Source organism: Miscanthus floridulus, chromosome 7, assembly GCF_019320115.1.
Source record: "Miscanthus floridulus cultivar M001 chromosome 7, ASM1932011v1, whole genome shotgun sequence".
In the NCBI taxonomy this organism is placed as follows: domain Eukaryota; kingdom Viridiplantae; phylum Streptophyta; class Magnoliopsida; order Poales; family Poaceae; genus Miscanthus; species Miscanthus floridulus.
Genome location: NC_089586.1, coordinates 71659872 through 71669728, shown reverse-complemented (window position 1 = coordinate 71669728; position 9857 = coordinate 71659872). Strand labels below are relative to the sequence as shown.

General features: G+C 39.3%; 1 non-coding gene across 1 annotated transcript; it reads left to right on the top strand.

Annotated features, from left to right (window-relative positions):
* Window positions 1-2584: 2584 nt before the first annotated feature.
* Window positions 2585-2691, top strand: LOC136468170 (small nucleolar RNA R71). The gene has a single exon (XR_010761707.1). It is a non-coding gene; the product is annotated as a small nucleolar RNA R71 (small nucleolar RNA).
* Window positions 2692-9857: the final 7166 nt, after the last annotated feature.

The following is a 9857-nucleotide window of genomic DNA, read 5'->3' as shown; positions in this document are numbered from 1 at the left end:
TATGGCCGTGGTAGGAATTCATAATCATTGAGGAGATTTTGATTTTAGCATTTTTAAAAGAAAACTTTGGATGTCAAGTTTCTCTTAGAACAAAGTCAAAGCATATCCTATTTACCATATCATAACTTGCAACAACTTAGAGAAGGATCATGCTTTTGTAACCCACAAGTGTCAAGCTTTTAGGATGAGACATTTTTATCAACAAACTTAAAATCTTGGTGAATACTAAGTTACATCCTAGGCACAGATGAATTATAGATAGAGCAACTATTCATCATTTCAACAAGAGAGGAACAATTCTTAAATCACATATAAGAGTGGAAATCATAACTTTTTAGTCATATCTCATCATCTTTTTAAGATAATAAAATAACTAAAAGAAATGTGAGATACAAGTTACCTCTGTGGGAGTCCTCCCCTAAGCTAGCTCCTGACTTGCGGTCCGTGATTCAGCAAGGAACGCTGCTAGCTAGTGGACGTTATGGCCTGATTTGTGATTCATGGCCTCCTTTTGAGCGTGCTAGGAGGCTCCCTCCAAGCTTATCTTATGGTGCCATCAGGATAACAAGACAACCATACTTAGGGTCAAAAGTTATTATTATTATTATTATTATTATTATTATTATTATTATTATTATTATTATTATTATTATTATTATTATTATTATTATAGTCATGGTTTACGAAACAAGTTTTCATCTCTGTTGTCATCTCAAAGACTTACCCTCATGAAGTTGATAAATTCCTACAAGGGTCAATTCATATGATCAACCAAACTCTACACTAGCAATTTTGGTTCAATGATCAAACTAGACGCCATGTCTAATTTGATTAAGGTAGGATTATTAACCTAAGCACCATGCTTAATTCAAAAAGCCTATGGAAGTATAATCAATACATCTAAACTAAGCACCATGCTTAATTTAAAAGATGTATGGCCAACCCCCAAACCAAAACATACCAGCGTAGAGAAAGGAAGCATGAAAAGATAAACAAGATTCATCCAACGGAGGCGAAGACATTGAATGGTGAATAAGAGAACCAAAGATTTTATTATTATTATTATTATTATTATTATTATTATTATTATTATTATTATTATTATTATTATTATTATTATACTTTTTAATTATAGTTTTATTATCTAATAATTTTTAGGCAACTTTAAATCATGAATACGAAGGATAACAACCGATTTACCTTCGGTAAGGACTCACCATTTTAAAGTCCAATGAGCAGAACTTCTCTTTTCACTTTTTGCTTGATGGAGGTACATCTGTGTCCGAAGAAGTAGATGCGGATGTTGATTCTTCTACCTGACATACATGTTTGATCTCTTTACGTGGTTGTTTCTTGGGCTGGTTTGTTTTAATATGTTTATGCATTTTAACCCCATTAAATGGGTATCTCATTGTTTGCCCTTGCATATGAAAGCTAACATGCCCTGATCCCACGTGTAAGACTGCATTTGTAGTGTTAAGAAATGGTCTCCCTAAGAGGAGGGGTACTTCCTCATTGTGGCCCATGTCTAGAACGATGAAGTTCATGGGGATGTACGTGTCTCAAATTTTCACCAAGATGTCCATGGCTAATCCCTCCGAATTTCATAAAGTTTGATCTACCATCTATAGTCAGAAATGTGCAGTGGACAAAGGTCCACCTAGTGTTTTATCATATGTTACCTTGGACATGATGTTGATGCTTGCTCCAAGGTCACAGAAGGCGTTGTGGAAGACATGTGGGCCAATTGAGAATGTAATTATCGGGCGGCCAGGATCTTCTTTCTTGGCAATGAATGGTGGATCTATAAAAAAATGTGGTTTTCCCAACATAGAGGCTTATCGAACCTTGTTGAGACCATTTTAATAGATTTGAGAGAAGTTTCAGGTTGTCCTAGAATCTTTCTAGAATCAGAAATAGATATAGTGGTAGCAAGTGGAGCCATTTGAGTTTCAATCATTTTATTAAAGCCCATTTGGTTACTGATAGAAAAAGTTAAGCCTTCAATTTTAGTATTTATGTTTTCAAGCATTTTGTCATTATGCATTAACTTTTTATTAATATTTTCATTAATTTTAGCTTGGCTTAATACCAAGTCTTTGAAAGAAGGTTGATTCGAATTGTAATTGAAATTGTAGTTTGAATTACCTTGCGGGTGGGACTGGTTGTTCCACCCGTTATTACCTGGTTGGCAAAACCCGTTGTTGATGAAGGTAGCTTCTTTGCGGGTTTTGGTGCAATCGTTCCCTGAATGACCAATGTTTCCACAGATCTCACACGTCATGTGGCAGTCCATGCCCTAGACGGTGCCCATCATGGCATCTTTATCTTGGGTTCGTTCCTTGAGTCTTTTCATCAAAAGATCTATTTTCACAGAAAGAATGTCCGTCTCCTCAAGGTATGCAATCCTATTTGTGTTTTCCTTTCCTCCCCCCAGCTTTGATTGGCCACCATTTTATTGATGAGAGCTATAGCTCCATCAATGGTGAGGGAAAGGAAAGCACCTCCAGCAGCAGCGTCGATATGGCCCCTAGACATGGGTATTAATCCATCATAAAAATTTTGGAGCACTAACTAGTTTTCAATCCTGTGGTGCGGGCATTCTTGGATGTAGTCCTATAGCCTCTCCCATGCCTTAGGAATGGTTTCCATGGCGATCTGCTAGAAGATGGAGATTCATCCCCTCAGGGCATTGGTTTTGCCCATGGGGAAGAATTTAGTGAGGAACACCGTGGAACACTTGTCCCATGTCTTGATAGCTTTCTTTTCCTTGTAGAACCATTGTTTTGCCTTTCCTTCATGGGAAAAGGGAAACAAGCGGAGCCTGATGCTCTCCGGTGTGACATCCTTGATGATGATCATGTCGCATGACTTGAGGAAGTGTTGGAGATACGCGTTCATGTCCTCGCTTGGCAAACCATGGAATTGGTTTGCCTGCACCATTATGCTGAGGTCAGTGCGAAGCTTGAAGTTCCCATCCCCAATGTTAACAGCGGGCCCAATGGGCATGTTGGCAACAATGGGGGTGGAGTAGTCATGGAGGGTCTTGGCCATGATTGGAGTAGCGGATGGTGTGGGGGTGACTGGTTTGACTGTCGGAGGAGTAACAGAAAAAGAAGTGGTTGATATCGTTTCTTCCTTAGGAGTGCCTCTAGATTTTCAATATAGTTTTTTAGCAGTTTGTAAATGGTCATACACTATCCTATTTTCATCCACAATAGGAGAAAACAAGCAAAATTATCCTGTATAAACAATGGCTACCTAACATGCATATTATCATGAACATGTCCTACTAGATTCTTTAATCAAAATGCCTTCCCTAGCAATAGTGCCAGAAATGCTTGTTGGTATTTCTTAATGTCACTATTAAGTATAGGGTTTGAATCCATCCTCAACAACGGCACCAGAAATACCTTGTTGGTACTTCTTAGCAACATAACTAATGTGTAGCCATGCTACTAAGAAATAGCCTTGATAGTTCCTTAACAATTTTAGATATTTATTTGCAAGCGCACAGTGCTATCATTGTAGCATTTCACCCAGAAGTATTCAGGGTATCGTTATTTATATTTTCCCAAAGGAAGGTATTTGATTAAGAGTCTAGTATGTATATGAACTTGAATAATAATGCTTGCAAGTACACCAATGCTTATAACAGGGGTAAGAACAGTAATTCCAAGATAGTGGACACACACTTGGCATTCCTCAAAGGATAAAACAGAAAAGAAAGGATAAAAGAATAATCCTAAGTCGAGCACGCATTGGTCTAGTGTAGTCATACAAAGATTAGTTGATAATCATACAAATTACATAATTAGTTTTAGGGCTAAGTGTAAAGCAGGTCGAGAGGTCACCGAGTACTGGTTTGCCAGCAATCTCATGTGACAACTTAGACTACTACACCCTAAACAAATGTGTAGGATTAGGAAGGACGGATAGGTCTATCACCACCTATCATCTACCCTTCAACCGGAGAGAAGGAAATGCATTCACCTATCTCTCCATACACAAGCACCACGCTTGCGTATACAGAAAGTACCCAAATCCCCTTGAGTCCCCGACCCTATGGATCGATAGGTAAAGAACTTGGGCACACCTAATAGCACGATGAACCGCCACCTCAACTTAGCTCTAATTCCGATTATATAAATTATATGATTGTTTAAGCATAAAGTTAAGTGTGCTATTCTCATGACACATAAACTCTGCACTAGTTCATATATCAAGATCATAACACAATAACTATACTCTAGTTCATAAGTATGACTATAATAAAGTGAAGACATAATTTTAGAAGAACCCATATTGATATTCATACCAAGAATCTCTTCTTCCAAGGAGCCAAGCCCTCCAAGATGGTTTTGCCTTGCTCTAATACAACTAAAAGGTAAAACTAAAGAGAGTAGAGAGAGGTGTTGCTCAATGTGGTGTGTGTTTAGAGAGGGGGGTACCCTCTATTTATACAGTGCTCAAGGTGGTGCTGGAGGATATTCTTAGCACGTCTGTGGCTCCCACCGCCTTAGCATGCTTCCATGCCACCGCCACAGCAAGGGGTGGCTGAGCGACACCGGTAGGGGGTCGGCCGCCCCCAGGAGTTGGCCGCCCCTTGACCATGGCCACTCGCCACCACCTTCACATGGTAGGCCGTGGGCTGGACTAGGATGGCTTCCCCGTGGTGCTTTGCCCTAGTTGTATTGACTTGATAGGCGTCTCCCTTGTTCCTTTGCACAACTCAGCGTCGGAAAGAGCCTTTTGGTGAATTATTCCATGTATTTGTGTTTGTGACCTGCAAAATAATGTTCTCCAAATACATGTGGAACTTGGTTAATAGTAAATCCATATGTGTTTTAGATTGCTTATTTCTCCTCTTTTTGTGTCTTAATTGATGGTCAGATTTAATCGGTAAAGACCACCAACACCCACGTAGACCCTAGACTAAACCCCTAAACTACCATGTACCCGACCTATCTCATTATATAGGGTATAAGGTCAGACCTAGAGGGGAGAGGATCCCATTTTCAATCACTAGACAGTCCATTCCATCCGCCTCTGCTCTGCACAAAGGGCAAGGCAACTAGGAGAGGGGTAACGAGAGCCTCTCCTCCACCACATCCTGTCGTCTCCCTCCTCTCCGATGAGAGGGAAGGCTCCACCGATGGTGAGGCAACCTTAGGATTAGCACCGAGCTAACCCCCTACCAAATCTTCTTCCTTTACACTCTATTGTAACCCCCCCCCCATTTTGGGTGCTCTTGAGTATAAGGATCATCAGCTGTTGGACGTAGGGAAAGAATTGGCCCAAACTAGGATAAACCATTGCATCTCCCCTATGTGATTCTTGTGTTCTTGAGTCCACCCGAGCCACCAGAGACCCGTACTCTGACACCGACTCGAACAACATGCTTGTCGTGGTTTTGACCCCGTGATACACGACCAATACCCAAGTTGGTCCTATACATATGATCAATGCCATGAAAAGAATTAAAGAATAGCATCATGTAAATGATGATGTGCAATATTGCTCAACCATAGACCACCGGTTATTGGATCTAGTCATCCACAAAAATGAAAAAATATGCATATTTGGACCAATTCAAGGTAAAGAAGAGGGTTGCTCCTTTGACAAAACTAAGATACAGTTGAGCCAAAAGGTTGCGATTGAAGATAAGTTCATGAGGAAGTGGTATCTCTTTAGGATCAACCTCAGTGCTAAGAAATTGGTTTATTGAATCACATGAAATTCTAGGGAACTCCACATACATAATATAGAGATAATTTTGATGAAAGTTCAAGTTTAGCATGGGTAGGAATGGAATAAAAATGAATAGATAAATCAATCCAAGGAAAATTATGCCACTTAAAATTTATGATAGTCTCAAAAAATTGGATGGCAAAGATTTCTCGTTTTATCTCATTCTATGAAAGGGACAAAACTGGTGAATCATGGGGCACTACTTGAATGTGATTGCGTGTACATGCAAAAAGAATGATTAAGAGAGCCGTACTTGCAAGAGAATTAGGGGTTCCTATTGTAATGCTAGGGGTGTTTAAAATAGAATGGATAGGTGCACTTTAGACCCTGTTTGGATGCAAAGTATTTTTGAAGTATTGCAGAAATACTATGGTTTTACAAAATACTTTGGTTTTTAGAAGCTACTGGGTGTTTGGATCCAACAAATCTTGCAGTTTCTAAAACCATGGTTTTGTCAAAACTGTAGTCTTTTTGGAGTTTTAGAAACTCCACTTATGACCTCTTTTTTCTAAACCATGGTTTTGTGTCTCTTTGGGTTGTAAAACCACAGTTTTGTGATACTACAGCTTTCAAAAACTGCATCATCCAAACAGGCCCTAACCTTCTCTCCTCTCACATGCTAATAATTAGTATAAGCATGAAGAATATGGTCATTTTACCATAATTCATAGGATGAACTCATAATGCACCACCAGTTTTGAGATGTTATGGTTCCTTCAAACCCCACCCCCTAACTTCATGGTAGGTAGAGTCAATTCGTTCATTTTTATGCACCAATATTTTCATGGAAAGAACTTAAGATGCCAAGTCTTTTCATGGTACTTGGGAGGTACCACAAGGTATCCCCAAGGGCCATAAACTCAGCCAAGCTAAGCTTCTCGTCCCTCCTAAATCCTGAAATAAGTGCAATTATTTTGCCAAAACTAAGAATATCACTCCCATGAAAACAACAACAACTGAATATCTACACACATTCTTCCTTTTGCGTCTCTCAACATAAGCTTATGAACAATTTTAGAACTATTTGAATGCGTTAATAGAGATGGGTTCTCTCGAAGATTAATGATGTTTTGTCTTAAAATTGGGGAAATGGTATTTATGGTTGAAGTAAAGCATATATACAAGCTTTAAGAACCACACACACACACACACACACACACACACACACACACACACACACACACACACACACACACACACACACATATATATATATATATATATATAAGGTCCTTAAATGGCTATAGGATTGTTTCCACTAGCTTAAATTTAAGGTTTTATTTTCACACATTTTAAACATAGGGGACATTTCAAGAAGGAAGACATTGAATCTAAAAAGTTACAACTCTTGGTTGATTGGATTGTTTGCAGCACCCAAGTTGAGGGTCAAGCTTGAGAGGATTGTTAGCACGCAAATCGATCATCAAAAGACTCACCTTAATGAAAATGTAGGTTGTCAGCAAGAAACTAATCCTCAGGGATAAATCTTGTGTCATCTCTTGCCCGGGTGGTTTGCTTACTACACTTGTGCTTTACATTTGTGTACTATGCTTGTGTAGTAGTTGCTTGGTAGAGTAGCTCTTTAATTGTAGTCGTAGCTCTAGTTATTAAAGTAGCTAGTTTTAGTTGGTTTACTAGTTTAGTTCAACTAGAGTAGTTGCTAGCCTCTTGCTTTGTTGATGCTTAGTAGGGTCTTGCTACTAGAATTGTGTACGAGGCTTGCATTGGCGAGGGATCTGGCGTGCGCACCCGTGGCATGTAGCATCATGCCTTGGGTGTGACCCTTGCTGAAATGGGCAAGCAACCACGCACCAAAATGGGATACAGCCTTCTGCATGCTCCATTGTGTGGATGTCGGGTGGTAGTCCCATGATGTGCTCCTGACGGGCGATTCTAGATATTTCCTCAGGCCACGAAGATTCCTCCGAGGATTCATTGCCCGTCTTGGTGCCCTTACGCAATGTCCTGAGCGATGAGCTCGGTCAGGCCCCCTAAGTAACCGTAGTCAAATGGGCCTAGTCAAAGGAACCCGACAAAGGGGGCGAGCCGTCCGTCTCTGTCTCAGAGGTATATAGGCCTCGATTTAACCTAAGCCTTAGAGGCTTCAGTCGTTATCTAATGGGGTCAAGCGAGCGGTGTAGCCCCTGAGCCTTTGGCTATCAGGAGGTTAATCTCATGGTAAGAGTATTTAGCAATCGGTTTAAGTGACCAAGGTCTTAAGGTATTCATCAGGGACATATGAAGAGAAGCGATGCAATAAAACAAACAAATAAAATAATTTACAAAAATATATCTTAATTAAAAGATTCAAATATTATAAAGAAAAAAGCAAGCTACCCACACCATTTGTGCAAGTCATCTTGCTAGTTTAAATCGATTTAAATTTAGAAAAGTGTCTAATCAATAGGAGACGCATAAATTAAAGGTGGGTAGAAGATCCTAGCATGAGGATTATTTCTTAATTCTTTTGTTCGTCTTTTATAGTATAAAAAGATAGAAGACTGATACGTTACAAGTTTCTTTCTTACTATTTACTTTTTTTTAAATAGCAATAAGAAACTTCGCCTCAGTATCCCGAACGTATTGGTATTAGAATGGTTGATTTAAAAATTTGTGAACTTGTACTTGGATTCTTAGCTTATTATATTCAAAACACAGGTTGACAGGAATCTCATCCTCCCATCATCAGTTGTGGGAATCTTCTCATGAAAGGTTGCTCATAGTTGGGTTCCAAGAAGTAATGTACATCCTGAATAACAGATTAACTCGAAACTGTCCCTAGTACAGATCATGTATTTCTAGGTATTTTATTGAAAGATCGCTACTCTACATGGTAGTACGTATTTCCGTATGGCCTACTTGAGCATTCCAGATAATTTTAAATAAATAGTATGATTATATATTGACAGGCGAATTACTACCAAAATATGACGAAACAACAACAAAAATTGTCTTATATAGTACTCCTCCATTCTAACACTACGTAAAAAAAGCACATCACAGACGCGCATTTAGGCACATCACAGATGCGCCGTCTGCCATAACGCCTTCGTAATAAGGCTTATTAATAAGCACGTACTACGTACGCGTGTTACCAATACGTGACTGTAACAAAAACGAACACGCGTATGTGATAAGCTCTTAACAGAGACTAGTGAGTATCTACACGCGTCAGTAGTAAGCTCTTACTGAAGACGCGTGTTGCCAACATGCATCCACGACAAGATTAAAATGTGTCTGTGTGAAGAACCATATCTCATACACGTGTCTATTATATGCGTCTGTAGTAAGAATCCTACTACAGACGACATTTGTAAATGCGTCTGTGTGAAGAAACATAGTGACGATGCGTGTGCAGTACACGCGTCTATAGTAAGAATCCTACTACAAACAATGTTTGTAAACGCGTCTGTGTAAAGAAACATAGTGCCGACGCGTGTACATTACACGTGTCTGTAGTAAGAATCCTACCACAGACGATGTTTGTAAATGCGTCTGTAGTAAGTAGCATACTATAGACTCGTATTCTCTACACGCGTCTGTAGTATTTTCCTTACCACAGACGGGTCTAGGCTATAGACGTGTCTGTATTAAGAAAAATGCTACAGACGCGTCTGTAGCCAAGACCCGTATGTAGCCCACAGCACAGCAAAATAGCACAGATATACACAGATCACATGTATATACAGATCTCACAGAAATGACATATATATATATACAATATCATAGTTGTTTATCTCAAAAATTAATTTGTTCACGGTCACACATCACACACAGTTCACAGGTCGATTTTTCATTACTAGGTTATTCTCACATGTATATATCTCACAGCTCCAATTGTATCTCACAGGCTCCAAACACAGTTCACAGATCAAATAAACATATATACTAGGCACTTCATCATGGTATTGTATGTGAACAATGAAACTCGCCTGTTTCGTCGAGGATCTACGACACAATAAACGAGGCAAGCTTCTCTCTAATGTCCGCAAAGTTGATTGGAGTGGACTGCAGTTCAAAATCTTAAGACAAAGAAAGGTAGTCATAAGATGAAGTTACACATGTGTATAGCCATCATCCATAAAATAAAGCTGCACAAGGGATGA